The following is a 17,500-nucleotide window of genomic DNA, read 5'->3' as shown; positions in this document are numbered from 1 at the left end:
TGTCTGTGGTGGCTAGAAAGGCTTGGTCAGCCCCGGATACAGTGGAACGAACCCCGAGGAGACCTAGCAAGTTTCACTGCACCCCTTGATAAGCAGTTCCTGACCAAAGGTGTCCCTGTGGATGCCATGGTGGTAGCAGCAGCCACTAGAAAGGAGTTAGCGGAAACTTCTTCGTCTCCATCCTCCTAACAAGGAGTCTAGGACTATGGATAGATACGGGAAGTGAATATTTGCTTCAGCGACCTTTTCAATGAGGTCTCTGAATTACTTGTGCCATTTTACCCGGCTTCAGAGGGATCTCCTTTAAAGAGCTCTGAGATGCCCTTCAAGATCCATCAGCTGAAGGGGCTCAAGCTAAAGTGGCTTCCCAGCTGGCGACCCTTAATTCTGTAGTCAACTCTTCCATGAGGCTCATTTCCTATGCAGCCGATAGTGCGAGCAGAGCCACAGGTACAGGCGTGGCCCTTAGGAGACACACATGGATGCAACTGTGTAATTTTGCGTAACCCTTTAGAGCGTCATTCACCAACACCCCCTTTGGTTCCTTTTCTTTTTGGGCCACAGGTGAAAGACACTTTGACTAGGTGTGAGCAAGAAGGCAAGACTCTCTCTGCCATCGGAGTCCGTTTTTCCACTCCTTCCAGACCATACCCCAAAGGTCAGAAGAGTGGTAAAATGTGGTTCCGAAAATCCCAGGGAGCCCCGCCTGACACACGTAGTGATTTTTCCTCCAGGGGCAGAAGAGGAAACAACAGCAAAAGACGCTGCCCTCATGGCAGAGGGGGTCCGCAGAACCAGGGCAGCAGAGAAGCCTTCTTTGAGAAGTCCTTCCAGCATCCCTGAAGGGTTGCCCGTCTCTGGAGGCACTCTGGGGAAGACTTTCACTGTACCCAAAAGCCTGGCAAAGTTTTACACAAGACAAATGGGTACAGTCAGTTATATCCGGAGGTTACAAAATCCCTTTCTCTCAACCCCCCTTACCGTCAAGCAAATCCCTCCTAGATGTTCCACCCAATCTGAGGAACCAAGCAGTTATAGAAATTTCAAAACTGCTAGAAAGAGTCATCCAGGAAGTCCCGGCAGACCAACACGGATCCGGAACTTACTCGAGGTTCTTTTTGGTACCAAAAAAGACAGGGGATTGGAGACCGATTCTGGATCTCAGCAGACTAAACAAGTCTGTTCAAAGAACAATGTTTCGGATGGTCACGCTACATTCCATTCTACCCTTCCTGGGTCAGGACAATTGGATGTGCTCCATAGATCTTCAGGATGCGTACTATCACATCAAAAGGGATAGGCGCTCCAGGGTGTTCACCAAATGTATGGCAGTGGTCACGGTTCACCTGAGACGTCAAGGATTCCAAGTGTTTCCATATCTAGATGACTGGCTCCTCACTGCTACCAAGCATCAACTTCTGCAAGCCAGGACTGCACTATCACAATCTGCTCCCAACTAGGCATCGCAATAAACTTCGAAAAATCTGCCTTGTTACCCTGTTGATCCATCACCTGTATAGGAGCAGACTTAGACACAAGGAACATGTATGCAGTGCTTCCGCCAGACAGGGTATCTTTAATTCGCCAGCAAGTCCAAATTCTGATACAGAGCAAAAGGATCCAAGTCCGATTCATCCTTCAAATTCTGGGTTCCATGGCAGCGGCGATTTCTTCTAATCCCACTGGCCCGCTTTCACATGAGGATCCTTCAGTGGCTTCTGTTCACACAGTGGTCTTTCCAAGAGCTGCCCATGTCTCACATGATCCTGATTACAGAAGCATGCAAAAGGCACCTTTTATGGTGGATGGTCTCTCCACTAGTGACTCAGGGCAGACCCTTCGTTCAACCTCCTCCGGTAGTCACAGTGACCACAGATGTCTCCCGGGTGGGGGGGGGGGGCATTATCTGGGCAGGACAGTCCAAGGCACTTGGCAACCTCACGAGTACCATCTCCACATAAACGTCCTAGAAATGAGAGCTGTGCTCCTAGCGTTGCAAGCCTTTCAAGACTCTCTTCCTTCCGGGACCATTGCAATTCAAACAGACAACAGGTCAGTGGTGTGGTACATCAACAAGCAGGGAGGAACCAGGTCCTACCGCCTGTATCGAGAAGCACTCGGACTGTGGCAGTGGGCGATTTCCTCCCAACGTTTTTTGATTGCGGCGCACATCCCTGGGAAGTCCAACGTCATGGTGGACAGGCTCAGCAGAGCTATCCTCATGCCTCACGAGTGGTCTCTGAATCAGGAAGTTGCGGATCTTATCTTCCGCAAATGGGGACAGCCTTGCTGCGATCTTTGCCACCCCCTTTAACAGCAAATGCAGCAACTACTTTTCCCTTCTTCCGCTCCCAGGTCACACACCCAGAGACGCTCCAGTCCACGATTGGCCTCCCGGGACTTCTTTATGCCTTCCCTCCATTTCCCCTGATACCGAAACTCATGCAGAAAGCTATATCGTTGGGTTGCAAAATGATCCTCATTGCCCCTTACTGGCCTGAACAGATATGGTTTCCGTTCCTGCACCATTACCTTCTTGATCAGCCCTGGACTCTGGATCCGATTCCAGACCTGCTGATTCATCAATCAGGCGGGCTGCATCAGTTCCTCCAAACACTCCAGCTCCCAGCTTGGTTGCTCCACTTCCAACCTTAGCCAGGCTTCCTAGCATTTCCCTGGCCATATGTGAAATTGTCTCCTCACACAAGTCCGCCACTAGAAGGACCTATGCTAGCAAATGGAAACGTTTTTCTTGTTTGGCAGAGGCTAGGAACATAGATCCCCTTTCAGCCCCAGTCCACGAAATCTTGGAGTTCCTAGCAGTTCATTGGAGTTTCTGGATCTGCTTCTGCTACAATCAGGGTTCAATTAGCGGCCATTTCAAATTTTTCAAGTTTGTTTCTCTAATGCAAACATCATGTCCCATAAGCTATGTAAAGTTTTCTTAAGAGGGACTACTCTCCTTAGACCCCCAGTGAGAGATCCCCCTCCTCCTTGGGACCAAAATTTGGTACTAACCTCCTTAGTTTTGCCCCCTTTTGAACCTGCAGCATCCTGCTCCATTAAGTTTCTATCTTGGAAAACTCTTTCTGGTAGCTATTACTTCAGCCAAACGCGTCTCTGAACTTCAGGTACTATAGTCCGTCCTCCATACTTGGTTTTTCATAAAGACAGGGTTGCTCTGAGGACTAATCCCTCTTTCCTTCCGAAAGTCTGCTCAGAAAATAATTTAAATCAATCTATAGGCCTACCTGTTTTTTCCAACCACACCAACAAGGCAGAATACAAATTGCATCACTTAGATGTTCATAGACAACTGCGTTTTTTACCTGCATGGGACGAAGGACATAAGGAAGTCGGACCAACTATTCCTTTCCTATGCTCTGGGCAAACAAGGTCTTCCAGTTTCCAAAGTGACCTTATCCAGGTGGTTGTCTTACATTATTACTTTCATTTATCAATTGAGAAACAGAGTTGCCTATCAAACCGAAAGGTCATTCTACTAGGGCTTTGACCACCTCTGTAGCCTTCCAATCTAGGTTGCCCATGGATTCTATCTGTGCAGCTGCTACCTGGGCAAATCCTCATACCTTTATTTCTCATTACAAGCTAGATATGGTCTCCAGGAGTGGAGCTGACTTTGGTTCCACTGTTCTGAAGAGTCTGTTCCAATGAGCCGCCCAGGATTGTAGGTGCTAGGGACGCTGTCCCAACCAGCAAGAACGAAGGCAAGATGGACAACTTAACATAAAGAAGTACCTACCATAACGTTCCATGTTAGTTGTCATCTCGCCTTCTTTCTTGTGTCCCGTCCTCCATCCCCTTGTCCTATTGGATCGAGAGGAGTTCTGGTTTCACTGGCTGAGTGTTCTCTGGTTGTTTCCTCTACTGACTTAGAGTGACAGGTATGGTCAACCTGTTTGTTTGAACAGGTTCTTTCTCTGGCTATGTCTGGGGTTAGCTTTTACAAACGAGATCTGGGTAGCTAGCGCTAGGCATCATGGGATAAGTGTTAGCCTCGAGCCAGTAAATGGCTCTCGAGCTATAGAAGATGGCAGAGTCTGAGCAGAGGATCGGCTCCGATCCCAACCAGCAAGAAAGAAGGCGAGATGAAGATAACTAACATGGAACGTTATGGTAGGTACATAACTTCTTTTTCCCCCCACTGTTAAAGCTCTGTTGTAGCAGTTGTAGATGGACTACAAATGCGTGTCAGCATAATCCTCTTCCCTTTCCAGTAGCTCTTTTAGTACAAGTCTGCTATTATCTTTTCCCTTTTTTATCACAATTGTAGCTCCTGTATCAATTAATACAAGTACTTTCTTTTAACTTTGCCCCAGATATTCCCCTGAATAACTATCCTGAAATCCTTTATCAAGCTCACGTCAGTTCTTTCCAGATGTGTCCTGTAACATAGCTATTTGTACTCTGCATTTTTTAACATAGTTCACTACTTTTTCTGTTTTGTAGATAACTGAGAGCATTCATGTTCAAAAGATAATATGGAAAGTATTACCGTTAAAGTTGTTGTTCCTACCAAAGTATAGCAGCTTTTTTAATGTTTGGTTTCAGCTTTTGTTTTACATGTGTACATTAATGTTTTGACAGGTTAATCTTTTATACAGTTGTTTCTTGAAGTATCTATTTGAACCAATCACATCTTCCAAGACTTTTTGTTTTTAATGAAAACCCTCCACGAAAACAAAATCTCACCCCATAACACCTATGTACACTTTCAGGTAATAGTGTAAACCTCCTGACATGAACAGTTCTGTCAGATTGATAGCTACACTCAACAGATGTTAATTGATATAGTCAAGATAAACTATGCCAAGATCCATGATATAGCCTGTGCTTTTATTTGCACTAATTATCTGTTTTCTGCATCCTAGAAAGGAATAAAGACAAAACAAATTGAATGCTTTCAGAAAACTGTATCTTTTAGTCATTGAAAGAAAGTGTTCTGTTTTTATTGCCTTTTGTATTGGCTTGTCTTCATAGACACATGAGAGCCAGGTACAGTTGCTTACGAGCTTGCATTGCAGTTTGAACATTTTGTTTGTTAAAGGGGAAACTTTTTATTACGTTCACTATTTTATTTACTCACCCCACTTACCAGTTGTTAGATGAAGCCAAGGGCTTTATTCCTTTCATTTCTGTATGCAAAAGTAGAAAAGCACATGAATTTTATTTGTATCTGTACTGTTACAGCGTGTCCTTACCTCTATACTGTTACAGCGTGTCTTTACCTCAACAACCCATGACTACAACCCATTTTCTTTTGTCCAGACTTTCTTCTCTGTTTACTTAGTAGTTTCAGTGTTTCTTAAAACTAAACCAGAAGGAAAAAAAGCACCCATTTATTTTAGTATCCCTATAATGCACGAAATAACTGAATGCTATATAAAATGCAGTATATGTTTTATAAAATTACTGTTGGGCAACTTAAAACAAGTTTTGTTCTTATTTCCTTCCTCTGCCCTTAATGTTCTTCAAACATTAGTGACATGAAGTAGGGCATATACATTGGAGTCCCTTGCAAGTTTAACAGTGTCAGAGACCAACATTTCCAGGTTTTCTTCAGCTGTATTGTACAAAGATTGATGGATGTTCGTGTTTCACTGTTGCAGTCATTACACTTAGGTTATCCTGCTGGCAGCCTACCCGCAGTCGCCCTGAATTCCAATGTCTTGGCCCGGCGTCTGTTGCTGTCACCTCTTCCCTGGCGTCAGTGCGCCAGGGGTATAAAAGATGCAGCAGACGCCATTTTCTTCAGTCGTTCTTGCCGTGCGGTGCCCGAAGCAAAAGCAGTTCGCAAGTGCCGGTCGGCTGACTCCCGAGATTTTCAAAATTGAATTTCAGATCCAATTTCAGATCTGACGTCATCTATAAAGCTAAGTACCCCGTTGGGGAAACTTTTTTTCTTGCTCCAGACCAATGTCAGAAAAAGTTAACAATTTTATTTCTTGTGGGAAGCAAATACCTCAAAGATTTTCATTCTTACTGTATTCCTTGCCTAGGCCCTGAACACGACGTTGCTAGTTGTTGGTTTTGTGCTAGATTTAACCAACGCACTATTAAGCGTCTGTACGATTTTGCTTTTCATTACTTTGGCCGAAGGTTTAACTACATAATGCCGTCGGAACAGCCGATGACTGCAGTTCATAAAAAAGTGCAAGGAAAAAGAAAAGGACCGGCATCCGAGGTCCAAAACCGATTAAGCCTCTTCTAGGCCAGTCGCCGGTTTGCCGGTTCTCAGTGAGGCGTTTTCGCAGCCCCTAATACCCACTACCTCAGAGCCACAGGCCACCTCGACTCCCACGTGGAGACAACTAGGCCTCTGGATACTCAAGGCATTGGGCCTTCGGAAACTAATCCCTCAGATGGGTCCGGAGCCGCTGAGCAGGCATCAGCTTCTGAGGGTGTTTTCAGACCTACACAGCTTTATATCAAGCCAACTTCAGCATCCAAGACAAAGACTAAAACGGTTTTAAAGACAAGAAAACAAGTACAGCATTCTCCAGGACAGACTTCCATGCCTAAGAAACAGATGCTCAAAATGGCTGAAGACCTAATTACTTTGATCTGGGGTTCCCATCCCCCTCCTGATGAGAAGCGTAGGCAAGACACTAAATATGATTCCTTTGATCAGGTTTCCATTTCCAGTGACTCCTCTTCAAGACAGGGATACTCTATTCCTCCCTATGAGGATTCTGATGCTGAAGAATCTATTCCTTCCGCTTCACCTCCTGAGGATTACTGTTTTGGGGAAACCATGCATACCATGAGGGAGCATTTCCACTGGGAGAGCCAAGATTATTCAGATTCTAAGAAAAGGCTCAGAGACTTTCTTTTACTACCTCTGCACAGACCCCTTGCTATTCCTCCTGTTCTAGACATTGTAGATGTATTTTCAGAGTCTGGCCTGTCTCCCGACTCTTTACCTCCTGCACCTGTTAAGCCAGACAGAGATACTACAGGGTTCCAGATTCTTGTAAATTTATATATAAAAACCCTGCTGCTGACCCAGAAACTATTTCTCAGGGTCCCAAAGGGGTCAAGGCTGCTACTACAAAAAACCCTGTCCCCTCAGAGATTCTAGGGCACTGGACAGATGGGGGGGGGGGGGAATTACACTTCTGCTACCTTGGTTGTAAGGGCTTTAAATTGTCAGTTTAATATGCTTAAATATCAGCAATACTTAATGTCTCTGTTAAAACAGAAAATGTTGACAAATTCTGAATGTTTTGAGAACAAGGAATTGCAGGATTTATTGCATGCAGCTGAACAAGTGGGAAAACCATACTTTGCAATGTGGTTATGATTCACTGGAGGCCTCTTGCAGGGCCGCTGTAACAGGTTTTGTCATTAGAAGGCATGCTTGGTTAAAGGAACAGACTCTGCCTGATCATGTTAAAGCAAAATTATTGGATGCCCCATTACAGCATGATACTTTGTTTGTTAAGGCAGAAGAAGTGTTGAAGAAAATGGAGGATAAAGCTAAATCTATGCAGACAGTGAAGGATATCTTACAGGTACAGCCACCCAGATTTATCAGGAACTGGTCTTCTAAGAATTGTTCCTTTCCTGTGTCAGACAGGCCACAAAGAGACAGATACAGACACCCTAGAGGCAGACAACAGCCCCAAGGCTCATACAGGCCCAAACAATGGGGTGCTTCTACCTCTAAAAGCGGAGAAGACAAATCACAGCCATATAGGAAACAGTCCCAATAACTTCCATCTGCCAATGCCAAGCATTTATCTTTTGGCAGCACTCTTAGGGGGAAAGCTAGCACTTTTTTTCACAAAATTGGCATATGATCACCCAGGACAAATAGGTCTTAAATGTAATCTCTCAGGGCTACAGGTTCCATTTTCACACTTCCAAAGGCAAAAGGTATGCCAGACCTGCCACACAATGGACAGAGGCACAAAAACAAGTTTCATCTGTCTTGGACATGAGGGCTATTCAGCCAGTGCCACAACAAGAGCAGTGACAAGGATTTTACTCAAGACTTTTCTTAGTACCAAGAAAGGACAAAGCATGGAGACCAATTCTGGACCAGTCTATTCTAAATACTTTTCTGGATGTTCCGAAATTCAAAAATGTTGACTCTGTAGCAGCTTCTGCCCATGCTGGGCAAGAAGGCTTGGCTTGTAACTTTGGACCTGAAAGAGGCATACCTGCATGTCCCAATCAGACAATCTTACAGAAGATACCTCAGATTCATAGCTGGCTCAATGCACTACCAATTCTCTGCACTGCCCTTTGGCTTATCTACTGCACCCAGGGTTTTCACAAATTGCCTGGCACCAGTAATTGCATTTTGCAGACAGGAATTCAAATATATCCCTACTTGGATGACTGCCTTATTCAAGCAGAGATCCAAAGACATTCTACTAAAGCATCTGGCGTTTGTAAAAAGATTACCAATTTGCCTAGGTTACACAGTAAACGAAAATAAATCAAAACTAGTACCCTCTCAAGAGATAATATTCCTGGGTGCAAGCTTAAATACAACTGCCCAGATGGATTATCTCATACCAGACAAACAAAAGCAACTGACTTCTTACTTCGAAAACATGGCAACAAAGACCCAGTTATTTGCAAGAAAAATTCTGCAGGCTCTGGGCTACATGGCCTCCTGCATTCTGCTAATTCCATATGCAAGACTGCATATGAGGAAGCTACAATGGTATCTAAAAAGTGTTTGGACTCGACATTACCACAGCCTGGAATCATTAATTTCACTCATTCCCTGCCTGCAACAGGAGTTTTGATGGTGGGCACAGGCCTGCCACCACAACAAGGGACAGCCATTCACTTTACCCACAGCCAGGAAACACTAACAGACGCATCAGATTATGCCTGGGGGATCCACATGGCAGGAAAATGTATTTGGGGCACATGGCCCCCAAGCCAAAGGCATCTACACAACAATCAAAAAGAGATGCTAGCTGTACAAAATGCCCTGACAGCCTTCAAGGGCCTACTTCATCAAGGACAGCTGCTGATAAAGACGGACAACACCACAGTCATGTGGTACATAAACAAGCAGGGGGGCACACATTCCTACCCCCTCTGCAGACGAGCCATGATTTTGTGGAACACAGCATTGACCTACCAAGTACACCTGCAAGCACAATTCCTGCCAGGAAAAAGAAATGCTCTGGCAGACTAAGCAGAAACCTCATGGATCCTCACGAGTGGAAACTAGATCCACAAATCTTCAGCATAAGGAAGTGGGGATGCCCAGACATGGATCTTTTTGCCTCCCCGCACAACTGCCAACTTCAGAGATTCTGCACAAGGACTTATCACAAACAAGCATGGAAAGTGGATGCCTGGTCATTCAGCTGGAACAACCTTACAGTGTATGCCTTTCCTCCACTGCCTCTCCTCCCCAAGATACTCCTAAAGGTGTCAGACAAGAGAAACCACAAATGATACTGATTGCCCCGGATTGGCCACACCAACACTGGTACCCAATCCTAAGGAGCTTGTCCCAAGGCCCAGCCTGGACATTGCCTCAAATTCCTCATTTACTGACGCAACAAAACAATCAGTTCCTGCACAGCCAACTCAGAACTCTAAATCTAGCTGCATGGTGGATAGTTTAACCATTCCGAATGCACCTCTCTCTAAAGCGGTTATGGATGTTATTTTGGAGGCCAGGAGGCCCAGCACCAGAAAATCTTATGCAGAAAAATGGAAGAGATTCTGTGCTTGGAACCAAGCACAAGGAATTGACACGCTTGATGTTCATCGTGTTACCCTGCTGCAGTCATCACACTTGGGTTATCCTGTCGTCAGGCAGTCCCGCAGTCGGCCGGAATTCCAAAGTCTTGGTCCGGCGTCGGTTGCTGTCGCCTCTTCCCTGACGTCAGTGCGCCAAGGGTATATATAATGCAACCGAAGCCATTTTCTTCAGTCTTTCTTGCTGCGCGGTGCCCGAAGCAGAAGCAGTTCGCAAGTGCCGGTCGGCCGACTCCTGAGATTTTCGAATTCGAATTTCAGACCGAAGTCTTCTATAAAGCTATGTACCCCGTTGGGGAAACTTTTCTTGCCTCAGACCGATGTCAGGAAAAAGTTAACAATTGTATTTCTTGTGGGAAGCAAATACCTCATAAGGATTTTTATTCTTATTGCATACCTTGCCTAGGCCCAGACCACGACATCACTACTTGTCGATTTTGTGCTAGGTTTAATAAGCGTACTATTAAAAGACGGTTTTGATTTCGCACGACACTACTTCGGTAGGAAATTTAACTACACCATGCCGTCGGAGCAGCCGACTACCGGCGTGCACAAAAAACGCAAGGATAAGGATCGACAGCCCAGGCCTAAGCCAGATTCCGAGGCCTCGGCTGATCCAGTCTCCGGTCCTCAGTGAGACTCCGACGCAGCCCCTGACTACAGCAGATCTGGAACCTGAGACTGCTACGGAAATTTTGACGGAATGCACCAGGCCGACGCAGCCATTTAGTTCAGGCCCTTCCTACGACATTGCTACAAAAGACATCGGTGCTACAGAAACGCCATTGGTTTCTGAAGGTGTTTTCAGACAGAGTACTCTCACCATTAAAACGTTTTCTAAGTCGAAGACTCCTACTAAATCTAAAAGGACTGCACTTCAGTCTACTGTTCAAGGCCCCATGCCTAAGAAGCAGATGCTCAAAATGGCTGAAGATTTGATTTCTTTAATCAGGGGTTCCCAACCCCCTCCTGACAAAAGGCCTAGACAAGAGGAAGATTATGCATCCTCTGAACAAGTGTCCATTTCTTCAGACTCCTCTGAGGACCAAGATTACTCCTTCTCTCCTTATGAAGATTCTGATGCTGAGGAAGATTCTGATGCTGAGGACTCTATCAGCTTCTCCTCCTGAAGACTACTCCTTTGGAGAAACTTTACACACTGAGGGAACATTTTCACTGGGAAGGTCAGGACTACTCTGACTCTAAGAAAAGGCTCAGAGTTTTTTTTACTCCCCCAAGACAGACCACTTGCCACCCCACCAGTTTTGGACATTGTGGATGATGTCTATTTAGAATCCAGTTTGAACTCAGACTCTCTACCTCCTGCTCCGGCTAAGCCTGACGGATACTATAGAGTGCCTGATTCCCACAAATTTATTTACAAAAGCCCTGTAGCTGATCCAGAGGCCATCTCCCAGGGTCCCAAGGGGGGGCTAAGGCTTCTATGGCTAAAAACCCAGTACCTTCTGAGAGGGATTCCAGAGCACTAGACAGGTGGGGGGAAAAAGGTTTACACCTCAGCCACACTAGCTATGAGGTCACTGAATTGTCAATTTCACGTGCTTCAGTATCAGCAATTCCTATTCTCTCAGTTAAAGCAAAGAATAACCACTCTCCCTCAACAATCTGAATTGAAAGAAGTACAGGATCTGTTGCACACCACTGAGCAGGTGGGAAAACATACCTTACAATGTGGGTTTGATTCTTTGGAGGCCTCCTGCAGAGCAGCTGTCACTGGGTCTGTTATACGTAGGCATGCTTGGTTAAAGGAACAAACTCTGCCTGATCATGTTAAAGCAAAACTACTAGATGCTCCCTTACAGCAGGATGTTGTTTTTGGAGTTAAAGCAGAAGACGTTTTAAAGAAAATGGAGGATAAGGCAAAATCTATGCAGACAGTCAAAGATTTCCTACAGGTACAACCCCCTTGCTTAAGCAGAAACTGGCCAACAAAAAAATTGATCCTTTCCAGCTACTGACAGACCACAGAGGGGTAAATACAGATGCCCAAGGGGCAGAGGACAACCACAAGCCCAGTATAAACCTCGCCAATGGGGCACTACAACACAGAAGGGAGGAGAAGACGGGTCTCAATCCACCAGAAGGCAAACTCAATGACTTGCACCTCGTCTGGCCAAGCAATACTGTCTTGGCAGCCCCCCTGGGGGAAAAACTCACTCTTTTTGCAGACAACTGGCACATTGTCAAAAAGGACAAATGGGTCCTACACATAATTTTACGAGGATACAGATTCCACTTTCACACCTTGCCAATGAAAGGACCATGCCTGGAGACCAATTCTGGACCTTTAGATTCTAAACACTTACAAGTACCCAAATTCAAGGTGCTAACACTATAGCAGCTACTTCCCATGTTGGGCAAGGAAGCATGGCTAGTAATGTTGGACCTCAAGGAGGCATACCTGCATGTCCCTATCAGACAAAGTTGCAGAAGATACCTCCGTTTCATTGCAGGTTCAACCCATTACCAATTCTCTGCACTGCCCTTTGGCTTATCTACTGCGCCCAGAGTCTTCACAAAATGCCTGGCACCAGTAATTGCATACTGCAGACAGAGGAATTCAAATATATCCATTCCTGGACAACTGCCTCATCCAAGCAGAAAGCAAAGACATTCTCTTACATCATCTGGCCTTTGTAAAGCATCTACTAAACTGCCTGGGGTACACAGTAAACGAAAAGAAGTCAAAACTAGTACCCTCACAAAAAATGACATTCTTGGGTGCCAGCTTGAATACAACGGCCCAGAAGGCTTATCTTACGCCAGACAAGCAACTACAACTGACTCAATATTTCAAGACAATGGCAACAAAGACCCAGTTAACTGCAAGAAAAATTCTGCAGGCGTTGGGCTTCATGGCGTATTGCATACTAATAATACCATTTGCAAAGCTGCATATGAGGAAATTACAGTGGTACCTAAAAAGCGTATGGTCTCAACACAGCCAAAGCTTGGACACAATGATATCTCTCATTCCCTGCCTACAGCAGGAATTTCTATGGTGGTCACAGGCATGTCACCTCAACAAGGGGCAGCCTTTCACCTTGCCCCCAGCCAGGCAAACTGTCACAACAGATGCTTCAGACTACGCCTGGGGGCACACATGGCAGGACAATGCATTCAAGGCCTATGGACTGCAGATCAAAGAAATCTGCACATAAATCAAAAAGAGATGCTAGCTGTACAGAAACCTCTGACAGCCTTCAAGGATCTATTACATCCAGGACAACTTGCAATAAAGACGGACACCACCACAGTAATGTGGTACATTAAACAAACAAGGGGGTACACATTCCTACCCTCTATGCAGGCAAGCAATGATCTTATGGAACACAGCTCTGGCTTACCAAGTTCAGTTACAAGCTCAATTCCTGCCAGGACAGAAGAACACATTGGCAGACTACCTCAGCAGAAACATCGAGGATCCCCACGAGTGGAAACTAGATCCACAAATATTTGCAATGATAACTCAAAAATGGGGCCTTCCAGACATAGACCTGATTAAGTCCTCAAAACTATCAACTAATAAAATTTTGTACAAGGACATTTCACCATCAAGCTTGGAAAGTGTACACACTCTCTTTCAGTTGGAAAAACCTGACTGTATATGCCTTCCCTCCATTGCCTCTCCTCAAAAAGGTTCTTCTGAAAGTCAAAAAGGAGAGACCACGACTGATTCTCATAGCCCCAGACTGGCCATGCCAGCACTGGTCCCTGCTATTGAGAAATATGGCCCACGGCCCACCATGGATATTGCCTCAAATCCCCCATTTGCTCACATTTTACAGTATTTAGCTGAGATGTTGCACAAAGGACTTTCTTTTTCCTTCATTAAAATCCATGCTTCAGCTATTTCAGCTCACTACAACACGGATCCACCTTTATTTTCACATCCTCTTGTAAGGCAGTTCCTCAGAGGGGCAAAAAACATTAGACCACCAAGGAGAGCTCCTACACCAACATGGGACCTCAATTTTATTCTGGAAAAACTAACGCTACCTCCCTTTGAACCAGCTTTCTCTGCAGATCTTCAGTTCCTATCATGGAAGACTGCCCTGCTCCTAGCAATAACTTCAGCTAGAAGAGTGTCAGAGCTACAGGCACTAATGGCAGTGGAACCTTTCCTCATTTTTCATCAAGACAGAGTTTCTCTACGAACTAATCCTTCCTTTATGTCTAAGGTGGTTTCCAGTGTGGCTTTAAATCAAACCATCCACTTACCCACCTTCTTCCCAAATCTACAGAACAAAGGTGAGAGACTCCTGCATTCCTTGGACATTCACAGGCAACTTCGTTACTACTTGGACAAAACTAAGGCTTTCAGAAAATCTGACCAGCTCTTTGTATCCTATGCTACAGCTTCTCAAGGGAAGGCTATATCAAAGCAAACCATTTCTAAATGGATAGGTCATTGCATACGTTTCTGCTATACCCATCATGGGAAACCAGTTCCTGCTACCATTAGGTCCCACTCTACCAGGGCAACAGCTACCTCTACAGCCTTTCTCAGGGGGGTTCCAACCAAGGAGATTTTGGAAGCTGCAACTTGGGAGTTCAGTACACACCTTTACCAAACACCATCACTTACCTCTTTACTCTAAGACCAGGGCGGGCTTCGCCACTGCAGTTTTGCAGGGCGTTATAGCCTCCACTAACCCTCTATGATACCTCCCCCCTACCTTAGCTTTGGGATTCAACCCAAGTGTGATGACTGCAGCAGGGTAACACTATGAACATAGTACAGTTTTGTACCTACCATAAATGTAGATGTTAGTGTTCACCCTGCTGCAGTGCAGGTTACCCTCCCTCCATCCCCTCTGATCTACTGGCTAAATCTCTTCACCATCTTACTGATGTGTATTTGCTTATAGCTGAAGGTATTTTGTGTTTGTGCAGAGGTTACTCCACTTGGTACTAATTTCTGACCACCTTTTTGGGGGCACCTGACATCTGGGGCAAAAAAAACTGAAGAAAATGGCGTCTGTTGCATTATATATACCCCTGGCGCACTGACGTCAGGGAAGAGGCGACAGCAACCGACGCCGGACCAAGACTTTGGAATTCCGGCCGACTGCGGGACCACCTGACGACAGGATAACCCAAGTGTAATGACTGCAGCAGGCTGAACACTCTAACATCTACATTTATGGTAGGTACAAAACTGTACTTTCCAAATATTCCTCAGATTTTACAAATATCTAACTGAGATGCTGGACAAAGGCCTATCCTTCTCATCAATTAAGATCCATGCCTCTGCTATTTCAGCTCATTAGAATACAGACCCACCTATTTTTTCACATCCTTTGCTTGGGCAGTTCCTCAGGGGGGCCAAAAACATAAGACCTCCAAGGAGAGCACCAATACCTGCATGGGACCTCAATTTTGTCTTGGAAAAACTCACACTGCCTCCTTTTGAGCCAACCAATACAGCTGAGATAAAATTCTTATCATAGAAAACCGCTCTGCTCCTAGCAATAACTTCAGCAAGAAGAGTCTCAGAGTTACAGGCATTAATGGCTGTGGAACCTTTTATTATTTTCCATCCGGACAGGGTCTCTCTAAGGACAAAACCCAACATTTATGCCAAAGGTAGTGTCCAGTGTGGCTCTTAACCAAACCATTAATTTGCCTACTTTTTATCCAAACCCACAGAATAAAGGGGAGAGACTTCTGCATTCTTTGGACATGCACAGACCGCTACGCTTCTACTTGGACAAAACTAAAGCTTTCAGAAAGACTGAGCAACTTTTAGTGGCATATGCTGCAGGATCACAAGGAAAGGCCATCTCGAAGCAGATTATTTCAAAATGGATAGGAGACTGCATTCGTTTCTGCTACTCACAACATGGCAAATCGGTGCCTAAGGGCATTAGACCACATTCTACCAGGGCAGCAGCCACCTCAGCAGCCTTCCTCAGAGGAGTACCAACCAAGGATATTTTGGAGGCTGCAACTTGGACTTCAGTGCACACTTTTACTAAGCACTACCAATTATCTCTTTACTCTAAATCCAGAGCAGGCTTTGCCACTGCAGTTTTGCAGGGCCTTATAGCCACTCCTAATTCTATTTAGACCCAGCCACCCAACCTCAGCTTTGGGATTCAACCCAAGTGTAATGACTGTAACAGTGAAACACGATGAACATAGTACAGTTGTGTACCTACCATAAATGTAGATGTTCGAGTGTATTCACTGTTGCAGTCCAGGTTACCCACCCCTTTCTTTGCTGGGACTTATCTGTACTTCTCTATCCAATACAACCTTTGTGGTGTATTTGCTTGTAGATGAAGGTATTCTTTATTTTAGTGCATGTTTTATAAGCAATGTTTCTGTAGCCTACCCTTTTGGGGGCACCTGACATCTGGGGCAAGAAAAACTGAAGAAAATGGCATCTGCTGCATCTTTTATACCCCTGGCGCACTGACGTCAGGGAAGAGGTGACAGCAACAGACGCCAGGCCAAGACTTTGGAATTCAGGCCGACTGCGGGTAGCATGCCAGCAGGATAACACAAGTGTAATGACTGCAACAGTGAATACACTCTAACATCTACATTTATGGTAGGTGCACAACTGTACTTCTCGTAATCCCGCATTTATTCATTTGAGTTGCAGGTTTTTTTTTTCTGTTTATCTCCATCTTCTGACTCCAGTCTCTGATTAATTTCCAACATACTCCTGGATGTTCTTCGTGTTTCACTGTTGCAGTCATTACATTTGGGTGTTTCACTGTTGCAGTCATTACATTTGGGTAATCTGCTGGCAGGTTGCCCTCAGTCGGCCTGAATTCTAAAGTCTTGGGTCCAGCATCGGTTGCTGTCTCCTCTTCCATGACATCAGGTCATCGGGGGTATAAAACATGCAGCCGACGCCATTTTCTCCAGTCTTTCTTGCCGTGCGGTGCCCGAAGCAGAAGCATTTCGTAAGTGCCAGTCGGCAGACTACTGAAATATTTGAGTTTCAGAACCGAAGTCTTCACAAAAACTAAGTACCCCGTTGGGGAAACATTTTTCTTGCTTTTTACCAATGTCAGAAAAAGTTAATAATTGTATTACTTGTGGGAAGCAAATACCTTCTAAGGATTTCCATTTATACTGTATTCCTTGCCTAGGCCCTGATCACAACATGCCTGGCTGTCGGTTTTGTGCTAGATTTAACCAACGCATTATTAAGCGTCTGTATATTTTTGCATCAAAGTATTTTGGAAACCGATTTAACTACCCAGAAATATCTTCTGATAGCAATCCGACTACCGGAGTACATAAACGCAAAGAAATGGACAGAGTAAGGCAGTCGAGATCCAAAACCGATGAAGCTTCTAAGCCAGTTGCCAATTCGCCGGTACTCAGTGAGGCACTTTCGCAGCCCCTGATACCCGCTACCTTCGAGTGATGGGCCTCTACCGACACCCATGTGGAATCCAGCATGCTGCAAGATACTCAAGGTATTAGACCAGCGGATGTATCTCTCTCAAATGGGTCTGGAGCTGCTGAGCAGGCACCGGCTTCTGAGGGTGTATTCAGACCTCAACATTTGTATATCAAACAGACAACGGTTGCAAAGACAAAAGCAACTTCTGAAACTAAAAAAAAAAATGACGCATGTGCCACGTGCACAGGCCTCTGCCTAAAAAATAGATCAAAATGGCTAAAGACTTTATTACCTTGATCAGGGATACCCATCCCCTCCTGCCTAAAAATAGATCAAAATTAATACTTCGTA

General features: G+C 45.1%; 1 protein-coding gene across 2 annotated transcripts in view; it reads left to right on the top strand.

Annotated features, from left to right (window-relative positions):
- Positions 1-17,500, top strand: part of MACO1 (macoilin 1) — a 1,116,587-nt gene that overhangs the window by 108,647 nt on the left and 990,440 nt on the right. The gene's annotated exons all lie outside the window — the stretch shown is intronic.

Source organism: Protopterus annectens, chromosome 1.part2, assembly GCF_019279795.1.
Source record: "Protopterus annectens isolate FY-2018-M chromosome 1.part2, PAN1.0, whole genome shotgun sequence".
In the NCBI taxonomy this organism is placed as follows: Eukaryota; Metazoa; Chordata; order Ceratodontiformes; family Protopteridae; genus Protopterus; species Protopterus annectens.
This window is presented reverse-complemented; position numbering and strand designations above follow the sequence as displayed.